This window comes from Petaurus breviceps, unplaced genomic scaffold (genome assembly GCF_028583685.1).
Source record: "Petaurus breviceps papuanus isolate PSGF00001 unplaced genomic scaffold, PetGlider_PUasm1.0 91133, whole genome shotgun sequence".
NCBI lineage: Eukaryota > Metazoa > Chordata > Mammalia > Diprotodontia > Petauridae > Petaurus > Petaurus breviceps.
Genome location: NW_027187419.1, coordinates 4,188,162 through 4,199,718, shown reverse-complemented (window position 1 = coordinate 4,199,718; position 11,557 = coordinate 4,188,162). Strand labels below are relative to the sequence as shown.

General features: G+C 39.5%; 2 pseudogenes; one reads left to right on the top strand and one right to left on the bottom strand.

Annotated features, from left to right (window-relative positions):
- LOC138154808 (NXPE family member 4-like) overlaps positions 1–11,557 on the top strand; it is a 362,284-nt pseudogene that overhangs the window by 67,263 nt on the left and 283,464 nt on the right.
- Positions 1–11,557, bottom strand: part of LOC138154755 (NXPE family member 1-like) — a 34,825-nt pseudogene that overhangs the window by 6,894 nt on the left and 16,374 nt on the right.

Below are 11,557 nucleotides of genomic sequence, written 5' to 3'. Positions count from 1 at the left end.
AATCAAACAAAAATATCCCCACAGAAACCCTATTATTAAAAAAAATTCTGACAACTTACTTTTCACAATATAGGAGAAGTGGTCTATCCTCTGGCGTAGGGTACAATTTCCCATGAGGTAAATGAGTTTTCATTTCAAACAACTATTGATTACAGTCACATTACTTGGTTGAGTTAGTTTACAAAATGCTGGATTCCACCTTCCTTGCAAAGAATTACCACGGGGAATAGGGGACTTCATTCCGATCTGGCATTTCTGTCTCACTGTTTCAACATCTGATAAATTTAGTGCATTCAGGAATAGTCTATCAGCGCAATCTTCCTCACTATCACAATTACCAAAATATTCAAGCAGAGTGATGTCATCTCTCACTAATCTGAGTACTATGGGTTCAAATAATGCCTCAAGAATAATCATATTCATGTGCCACCCAAAGGAGAGCTTTAACAGCTTTTCTAAGTTCTTTTCAGGAATTTTAAGACTTCTATAAAATACCCTTTTAAAAGAAGATGATGACACTAATGTTATTTAAAAATATTCATATTGAATTGTTTTCTAATAATGGATAGTGATTTTCTATACTCCATCTGTGCTCCTTCACCTAATCTCCCTTGTGACCCAGGCCATTAACACATCTGATCACTTTTAGGCTAGAAGATCAATATGATTATGAAATATCACAAAGCTACTTGGGTCCCTGAGGATGAAACTGCTGAGACTGGCATCATTAGAATGGTATTCCAAAGAAGAGTGCTAACCCCATAAAAAATGGAATAAAACCCAATCAATTGTTGCTCTGTCTTTTAAAGAACCACCAAGCAGGGGCAGCCTTCAGCCTTGCCTTCTTTTTCCCTGTCCTGAGAGCACCAGGCACCACCTTTCAGAGGCAGTAAGATGGAAGAGTAGAATGGCTGTTGACACTGCTCAGAGGAGCTGGCAGTCACCCACTACAATTTTCTAGTGAGATGGAGGGCCACTCAGACCTACCATCTACCTTGCCAATGAGTCCTGAAGTATTACAGACCTTACAAATTGCCCTGCCACTCCAGACTTTCAGGCCTCTAGGACACTGCCATCTGATCTGCCCACACACAATGTGCCACTGGGTCTATCTTCCCAACCTTTGGACACTTGGGTATTCTAGGATTATCCATACACTCGACACCTGAAGTCTCTTAGACATATTCTTTCTCCCAATTAAAATGTGAAGTTCTTGAAAGCTAGGACTGTCTTTTCATTTCCGTGTGTATCCTTACCATTTAGCAAAGGGCTTGGCATATATGAAAATGTTTCTGTTCATTCCAAACATGGATTAATTCCCTTTGTGGAAAGAAAAAGATGTGCCTTTCATGATATTTGGGTGGAAGTACATATCAGAAAACCACAACCATAGCAAACAAAAAGGAAAAAAAAAAGAGAAAAACAAAATCAAACCTCCTTCAGTTTTTTTGATTCAGATGAGTGCCAGGTAACTGGTATTGACGAGGAAAAGATACCACCAGATACTCTTCATGATGACTCTAATTACTTCATCATATAAAGAAAGTCAAGCAACACCAGAAATCACAGAGAAAATCATTTGGAAAGAAGAGGGTATAAAAGCATGGACAAATCCAAGCCTTACATCTAAGGAGAGAATCAAGAATAGTTTTAGCACCAGGCTTCCTGATTCATGCTTTTGAGTGACTTGGGACTGTATCCTCACTTGCCAATGAATCTTACCTATAAAAAGTTAATGTATCTGGTATCCTGACTTCAGAAGAAATGAAGTCACAAAATGATTTGTTCTATTTATAAAAGGTCAGTTACATTATAAAAATAAAAGATTGGAACAACCTATTATTAGAGTCACCAAAAACTCAGCAATGAAGAATATTTCATACTTTATAAGAAACTTTGTTTCATTATTTAAATTATTATATGCTACAAATAAGAGACTATGTTAAGTGAGAATCAGAGAAGAGTGCTCATACGGTTCTAATTCAAAGAAACAGCTCATCTTTATGTAACCTTTTGCAATTTGCCACTTGATTCTCAGACCCTGGCTAAGGCCTAAATTTTAAGAAAATTAAGAAAAAATTAAGAAAAGAAATGTTTGAAGATTAGTATCCACATACCCAGAAGCATCTTGTATACATTGGACTAACTCAGGTCTGGCCACAATTTTAACTACTTCTCTACCCAAAATTTTCAATCCAGTTCCATGAATATTTTTTTCATGGAAATAGAGTTTGTACATTTATATTATGTATCACTTTTAAAATAGGATTGGCTTTACAAGGTTTTTTCCATGTTGGTCAATTGGTTGATCCAAAAACAACAACAAAAAAAATGAATTTCTGTTACATAATGTGAGTGAGATTTCTACTTGTCTTTGAAGCCCATGATGTAAGAATGCATTTCCAGAAAAATGCCAACTTCATCAACTCACAACTTGAGATGGCTCCACCAGCAATCTAAAAGGATGACTGGTCAGATGGGAATAACTCCTGTACAGATTGACAGGGGTCAAATGAACATGTGCAAACCCATGCATGTCTAATTAAGAAGAAAAACTAGTTGAAACTTAGGTTGAAAACCTTTCTTAGCATAGGATTTCTATTTTTTCTTGATTCTGAAACTTAACTTAACTTTGGAATCTGACACTTAACGACATTTCCTCTGATGTGCCCTAGGGGGAGTTACCTGGTCATGACACAGGCAGATTGCAGTTGAATGAAGGTGAATGACATTTATAGAGCATGACCCACAAGAGAACAGAGAATAGCAGACTTACTGTTACACTGTGAGACTGTGATGGGTTCAAAGCCTCTCATAATTTCAACCCCTGCATTGGACCTTAAAAAAACAACAACACAAGTTAATCTACCTTCAGCCTGGATGCAACATTCAGAACTACAATAATAAAAACAAAAAGCCAATATTTTGTCCCTAAATTTCTGCAGTGTCATTCTTTTCTCAACAGCCAGGTGATGCAGTAGATGGATTTTGGGACCTGGAGTCAAGTGGACCTGAATGAAAATCAATCTTCAGACATTTACTAATTGTGTGACCCTGGTCAAGTCACCTCTCTCTGCCTCAGTTTTCTCAACTGTAAAATGGAGATAATAATATCACCTACCTCCTAGGTATGTGTGAGGCTCAATTGAGAGAATATTTGTAAAATAGTATTCATCACAGTGCCCATGACATATTAGAAGTTTAATAAGTGCTTTATTTTCTTCCTTCCATCCTGTGCTACCTTTAGGGTAGAGAGGCTATGTGGTACAGAGGAAAAAGGAATTCAGTTTCTACCTCTGACATATACCAGCTAAATGACCATGGAAAAGTCACAGTCTCTCGGTGCCCCAGGAAAATCTCTAAGACCATAAAGGAGTTGCTGATATACAGATATGCATAGGTAGACAGAGAAGTCACAGGACTGGACAAGAAAACATCTTAATAAACCAAAGTGAACATTGACATTAACTGAAGGACATTTTCAATCAAATGTTCTAGGTTGGCATTTCTGATTTTTCTACCACCCCACTTCTGGGCTCCATATTTTCTATGACACCAGCTCAGTTCTACCCTCTGGCCCTGAGGAGAGCAGGGTCTGGGCCTATATCTACTGCTCCACCCAATTGAGGCAATGACACATTAGGGCCAAAGTGAAGGGGTTTAGGAAGGCCTTAGAGCATCTCCACCTAGGACATCATCTCCACCTCCTTTACACTACAAAAGTGGACTTTGTCCCTGGAACCACCTTGGGCCTCAATAAACCATCTTTAGCCACACCTCCTCCACTCTCCATCTAAGACCCTAGACATCTTGTTTTAATGGAAAAAAGTCCCAACATTCTACATTCAGAGCATAGAGATTGAAAGAATCCACTGATCACTTTCTGAAAAAGATCTCCCAAAATTAGCATGGTCTAGAATATTATCACCAAATTCCAGAAAGCCAGGGTTAAAGTAAAAACATTTCAAGCAGCCAGAAAAAATACCTTTCAAATAACTTGAAGCCATAGTCAGAATGACAAAAGATTTAGCAGCTACTAGATTAAAGGAGTGGAGGCCTTGGAACATGATATTACATAAAGCAAAAGAGCCATGATTACAACCAAGAACAACTTACCTAAAACTGAATATAATCCTTCAGTGGAAAAAATAGACATTTAATTAAATAAAAGAATGTTTAAGCATTCCTGATGAAAGATCAGGGATGAATAGAAAATTTGACTTTCGAATACAAGACTGAAGAGAAGTACAAAAAAAGTCAACATAAAAAAGAAATCCTAAAATACTCAATGAGATTAAACTGTTGATAGTTATATATGGGAAGATGATATATGCAAATTCTAAGAACTTTATTTTTATGAAGACAGTAAGAAGTTTTCTTTTAATAAAGACTATTTTTGTTTCTGCTTCATCTGGGATCATTATTACCACTACTGACTTTTTTCTTCAGCTGAAACATATTATATTCTGCTCCAGCCCTTTATTTTAACTCTGTATGTGTCTTTGTGTGTCAAGTTTGTCTCTTGTAAACCACATATTGTTGGATTCTGATTTCTAATCCGTACTGCTGTCTGCTTCCTTTTTATGGGTGTTCTCATTACACTTACATTTAGTTATTGAAGAGGTTACCCATAAAGCGGGATAGGGTTGCTCTGAAGACCCCAAAATACCAACACGATGGGTCCTGCTGAATGAATTCAACTCAAGTCTTCTCTCATCCAAAAAAAGTAAAATTTATTAAAAGTTCACTTTTATTAGACACAGAATAAGTCTGTTCTAGGTCATTCTATGGTGCTCTCACTATTTTATGGTGCTCTCATTATTCTATGGAGCTCTCACAAAAATGGGGTCTTATATAAAGAAGGTTGTGGGAGGAATCTAGGGGTGGTCTAGAGGAGGAGTTTGGGGAGGGTCTTCAGGAGGAGTTAATGAGGTCAATGAGTGATTAAGGGTGGGAGATAGCTGGAGGCTACCTGGAGACTACAGATAGTGGTGGGCTAGGGAGTTCAAATGTGGATTGATATCTTGATAGGCTCAAGGGTGGGAAGTCTAGTAACAGAGGAATGCCAAACAGAGTTTTGGGCCCACAAAGTCAGGCTTATTGTCTCATGCAAATGACTCATCAAATGAGACAATTTAATCAGAATTTAAGGGGGGGTTCCCCAGAGCCTGTACCTCAAGGACTCAAGGAGAGCTAGAGGTGGCTCCCAGAGCCCATACCTCATCATTCCCTGCTCAGACAAATGGGACTCAAATTCCTTTGGGGTAAAAAGTGAAGGTCTTAGCTTCTGAAAGAGCTTCCTATTGGCAAGGGGCATAGAACTTTCCCTGCCTCTCTGGGTCCCATTCAAGGGGGTCAGACTTCACATTCAAGGGGTCAGACTCTGGTACATGGATGATGCCTATTGGGAAGTAGCTCTACCATTTTTCCAACCTCAGGGACAATCCTTCCTCCAATGTCCCTCCTGGTCAGTTGGGCATGATTCTAGAGGTATTGGTTCCTTTGTCTCCCTCAGGGGGGGGGGGGTGCCCTGGAGGGACACTCCTTGGACCAGTGAGCTTCCTTGTGGCATCAAAAGCAGGTTTTCCCCCTGCCCAAGTGACTGGGCTTCCTCTAAGTGGGTCCCCTGGAAGGGTTTTTCCTGGCCATGGCAGCAGCCAAGAATTGAGCATGTTCTCTGTCTCTGGTTTGTTCCCTGCATTTTTTCTCCTATGCTGCAAACAGGTCTCTGTTATTAAAGACTCCAAAGTCCATTTCCATTTACAGTAATTGGGCCTGAGGTGTTTTGGGTGTCCCATTGCCAATTTCTGCAGTTTCCTCCTAATATCTGTGGCAGACTGACTAATAAAATACATGTTAGGGATTGTTGCCCCTTCTATAGTCAGGATGTACATTTGTATACTTTTTAACAGCTTCTACAAGTCTATGTAGGAAAAGGGTGGGGTTTTCTTGATTTGTCTGAGAAATTTCTCTAACTTTCTGATAATTTACTTGCTTTTGAAATACAGTTCTTAGTCCTACTAACAGGCAAAGTACCATATGGCCTCTCTTCTCCCTGTCATCCCAGATCTGATAATCCCATCCTGGGTCACTAGTGGGAACAGCAGCTGTTCCTGGGGGGTATTTTCTGGGGTCATTGCTAGCCAAACGATCCCCAAATTTTTGGGCTTGTTCCCAGATTCTCCTCTTCTCCTCAGTGGAACTACAGGTAGAGAAGAGGATATGAAAATCACTCCAAGAAAGCTCAAATTGCAGGGATAAGTCCTGAAAGCCTTCAGTAAACTTTGGTGGGTTTTCAGAGAACTTAACCAATTTTTCTTTAATTTGATTAAGATCCAAAATGGAGAATGGGATATACACTATAGTTGTCCCACCTGACGAGAGAGGTGCTTCCTTTAAGGGAAAAAGTCCTGAAGGTTTGGGAAGGGAGATTGGAAGTCCCACTTTCTGTGAGAGAGTGACTGGGGGGTGGTGGCTGAACTGGATCAGACTGTAAGACTGGGGGATCTGGCTGGCAAAGGGAAAAGTCAGCCAGCACATGAGGAGTAGAAGGGGTCAGAAGAGGAGATACCTCTATGACTGCTATGGGGGTAGGGCCTGAGGGCTGAGGGGGTGTTGCTTCAGGGGGAGGGGTCACAGAGGGAGGCACTTCAGCCTGACCAGCGTCTGGGACCTGAGCAGGGAACCCTGAGCGGGGAGGGATCATGCTGGGAGATGCAGGGTAGGAGATATGGATCGTGTAGGAGACAGGACATGAGGGGTGCTGGGATAGAGGAAAAGGGAAGCAAAACCAAGGGGAAAAGGGTTGGGGTACAGCAGAAGGGGCTGGGGCAGCTGCCTCAGTGACCTGAGTAGGAGTTACTGAGGGGGGAGGGGCTGGGACTGAAGCCATAGGAAAGGGGTCATTTAATTGGTCCCTGTTCCCCCTCTGTGGAAGGGCTCTAGCTTCAAGCATCTCAGTCTTTCCTGAGAACCTTGTTCTGAGAAAGTTCAATTAAAGCCATTAAGTAGGCAACTTTGATCCATCTTCCTTCTCTGGGACAGCATAATTCAAACTGCAAGAGAGTATTATCTTTTAAAGTCCTTCAAAGACGCCACGATTTGTCGTCTTCTAGGCTATACCGAGGCCAAACAGTGTTGCAAAAACAAAACAAAACAAAAAAACAACCCTAACTTTTCCTTTTTAAGATCTCCAGAGAAACTAAATTTTTTCCAATGTTATAAAAGACAACCCAAAGGTGAACTTTTGGGAGCTACAGGCATAGGGCCTGGAAGTCCCTTCCTCCATAAAGGAAGGTTTGAGAATAAGCCTTGAAAAACAAACAAAAGTTCCCTCACAAAAAAGTACCTGAAGTTTTCCCAGTTCCCTAGTGCCAAGAGAATTGAAAGAATATGGCTTACACTTCCAGATAGGGAGATTTTCCTTATCTTCCTTTCTTCAGAATCTGAGCACATGTCCATGTTCTCCAAAATAACCAAACAGGACCAAGAACCTGAGGTTAGGCTGAACACAAAACAGCCTCCTTGCTGTCTGACCTAATGAGACCTGAGAGGTCAGGCCCCCAAAAAACACACACAAAAAAAAACCTGAGAAAACAAACAAACAACCCCCCCCCCCCCGACTTCCAAGGTACTAGGGAAAGAGAGAGGCTTACTTACCTTCCAGTCTCGGCTGGAGAAGAGCTTGATATTAGCAGTGTTTCCAGTATCAGGGAACCATAAAAATGAAGAGGTTACCCATAAAGAGGGGTAGGGTTGCTCTGGAGACCCCAAAATACCAACACACCGTATCCTGCTGAATGAATTCAACTCTAGTCTTCTCTCAACCAAAGAAAAGTAAAGTTTATTAAAAGTTCACTTGCATTAGACACAGAATAAGTCTGTGCTAGGTCATTCTATGGAGCTCACACTATTCTATGGTGCTCTCACTATTCCATGGCTCTTACCCACATTGCATTCTATGGCTCTCTCACAAACATGGAGACAAGATGGGGTCTTCTATACAGAAGGTTGTGGGAGGAATCTAAGGGTGGTCTAGAGAAGGAGTTTGGGGAGGATCGTCAGGAGGAGTTAATGAGGTCAATGAGTGATTAAGGGTGGGAGGCTGCTGGAGGCCACCTGGAAACTACAGACTATGGTTGACTAGGCCAGTTCAAGGGTGGATTGATATTTTGATAAGCTCAAGGGTGGGAAGTCTAGTAACAGAGTGTGGGAAGTCTAGTAACAGAGGAATGCCAAACAGAGTTTTGGGCCCATAACTAAGGCTTATTGTCTCATAAAAATGCCTCATCAAATGAGGCAATTTAATCAGAATTCAAGGGGGGTTCCCAGAGCCTGTACCTCAAGGACTCAAAGAGAGCTAGAGGGGGATCCCAGAGACCAAACCTCATTATTATTTTTTTCTGTGTATTTCCCTCCATCCTATTTTCTTCTATTTCTTTTTCTCTCTTTTTATCCTGTCCCTCCTCAAAAGTCTGTTTTGCTTCTAACCACTGCCTCCCTTAATCCACCCTCTATATTATCATCTCCACCATTCCACTTATACCCTTCCTCTCCTATTTCCTTATTAGGTAAGTTAGAGAGTTAGAGTGAGTATATATTCTTCCTCTTTGAACCAAATTCAATGGGAGTGCCACACTCCATTTTAAAACTTTTCCTTATGTCCTCTTTCATGTGAGTAAATTTCCTTCATTCTACCTCTACCTTCCTACTTCTCCCAGTATGTACCTCATTTCTACCTCTTCATTATTTTTGGAGATTATGATAACATAATCAACTCACACCCATGCCCTCTGTCTTTGTAAACTCCTTTTAATTGTCCTAATAATGACAGAGTCCTTAGGAGCTACATTTATCATCTTCCTTATAGAAATATAAGCATCAACTTTATTGATTATTTCAATGATAACATTTTCATGTTTACCTTTTTATTCTTCTATTGAGTCTTGTGTTTGAATGTCAAATTTTCCATTCAGTTCTGGCTTTTTCATCAGGAATGCTTGGAAGTCTTCTATTTCATTAAATATTCATTTTCCCTCTGAAAAATTATACTTGCTTTTTGTGAGTAAGTTATTTTTGGTTGTCATCCTAACTCATCTGCCTTCCAGAACAGCATATTCTAAGCCCTCTGTTCCTTTAATGTGGAAGCTGCTAAATCATATGTGATCCTGACGATGGCTCCAAAATCTTTGAATTTTTTCTTTCTGGCTACTTGCAATATTTCCTTATTGAATTGGGAGCTCTAGAATTTGGCAACAATATTCTAGGGAGTTTTCATTTTGGGATAGCTTTAAGGAGGTGATCAGTGGATTCTTTAAATCTCTATTTTGACCTCTGGATCTAAGATACTGTGGACAATTTTCCTTGATAATTGCTTGAAAAATAATGTCTAGCCTGTTTTTTAAAACTTATCATGGCTTTCAGGTAGTTAAATGATTCTTTAATTACCTTTCCTCACTCTATTTTACAGGTCAGTTATATTTCTGATGAGAAATTTCATATTTTTTTCTATATTTTTTCCTTTAATTTTTTTTCTTCATGTCTCATCGAGTCTTTAGTTTCCACTTGTCTAATTCTAATTTACATGGCATTATTTTCTTCAGTGACATTTTGTATCTCATTTTGCATTTGGCTAGTTCTGCTTTTAAAGTGGTTATTTTGTTTAGGGAATTTTTGTGCCTCTTTTTCCAACCTGCTAATTATCTTTTCAAAATTTTCTGGTATCCCTCTCATTTCTTTTCCTGATTTTTAACTCTACCACTTTTATATCTTTTGAGATACTCTTCCAGACATTCTTATTAGGCTTGGGTCCAATTAGTGTTTTCTTTTGAGGATTTACTTTTAGCTGATTTTATATCATTGTCTTATTCTGAGTTAATGTCTTGGTCTTTTCCTGTGACCACAATGGCTTTTTATGGTCAAGTTCAGTTTTTGCTGTTTCCTCATTTCCCCCTCTATTTCTTCACTTTTCAATTTATGTTAAATTTGGACTCTGCTCAACTTTGGTAGGAAGGTATTGTCCCAAATTTCAGGCTTTTGTATGCTACTGTTCACAGAGTTAGTCTGGAGTCTCTAAGGTGGTGAGATCCTGGAAGAGATATGATGGCTTCTTTCCTGTTATGTGCTCTGGTCTTTGCCCAAGAATGACTCCAGTCCCCTGCAGATGCAAATGCTAGTACTCCTATTTGCCTTGGTCTTGGGACCAGGGACCCTGTTCCCTTGTGAATGACCACCAGTGCTCTTCTCCACCGTAGAATTATGGCCTGTAGCTCTGTATGGGCAATAAAGTTGCCACTCAGCACTAGCTATACCCAGTGCTAGAAAAGGATCCAATCTAATCTTTGACCAATTGTCCAACCCCTTTATAGTCTGTGAGCTAAGAATTCCAGAAACAGTTGTTGTGGCCCCTGCTGGTGCTCTCTCCCTGTGCACTCCAGACCAGCACCCACCGTTCCAAAACAAAATAAATTCTAATACTACATAAACTGTTTACAATGTTAAGAAAAGTTGCTACCCTCTTCATCACATTTTTTGATTCTAATAAATTCTTAATCACTAAACCAGAAGGGACAAGGCAGATAAAGAAAATTGCAGACCAATATCCCTAATGAATGTTAGGGTAAAAATTAAAAAAAAAAATAACCAGTGGGCTATAATAAAGTCACCTAGCTGCCCTGCTTTTCAGGATTTTTAATATAAATCAATGCTGCTTGGTTTAAAAGTATTTTGTATGTATATATTGAAATAATCACAGATGTCTCTCCTGCTCATCTGCCCTGGTGAAGGGGACACTTGATTTATAGAGAGCTAGGAAAAGGGCATATTTTAAGATGATTTTCATAGGGCAGTTTTCCAGAAGCTCATCCCTTGTCTGTCCTGGATGTAACTAGGTTCTAAACGTAAGTGCTAAATTGGGCCAATACCTAAAAATCTAAGATCTTATACTATGTGGAACATTTATACATGCCATGTGATGTACCAAAGCATATGAAGATTGGGAATAGTGAAATTTCTTGTTTTAGTTTCAAGGAGAAAAACCTTTTTCAGAGGTTCTTAATTATTCAACTGACAGGTAGAAGTAGATCCCAGTTTAACTCCAAATGTAACAATATGGTTGTGCCATATTTGCATTTGCAAAGGCCATGAAAGGTGAAACCACTGGGAAAGGAACATGTATACTTCCATAGATTTCTAGCATTATTGACAGTATCAGATTAAGTAATTCACATTGCATTTGGCAAATCTTGCTTTTCTGGCATTTGGTCAGATATATGAATAGCCTAAAGCTTCAGGTAAAAAGTAATTCAAGTTTCCTGGAGAATATGGAGAGGTGGGTTATACTTACAAACTGAGAATAGTTTACTAAGGAGAATCATGATCATAAAGATATTTATACAGTATACATAGTCACAACAATCCTGAGAAATATATGTGATTCTTATCCCTATTTTACAACGGAGGTAACCAAACCAAAAAGAAATTAAGTGATTTGCCCAAGGTCACACACCTAGTAAGTGTGTCTGAAGCCAGACTTGAATTCAGGTCTTCCTGACTCCAG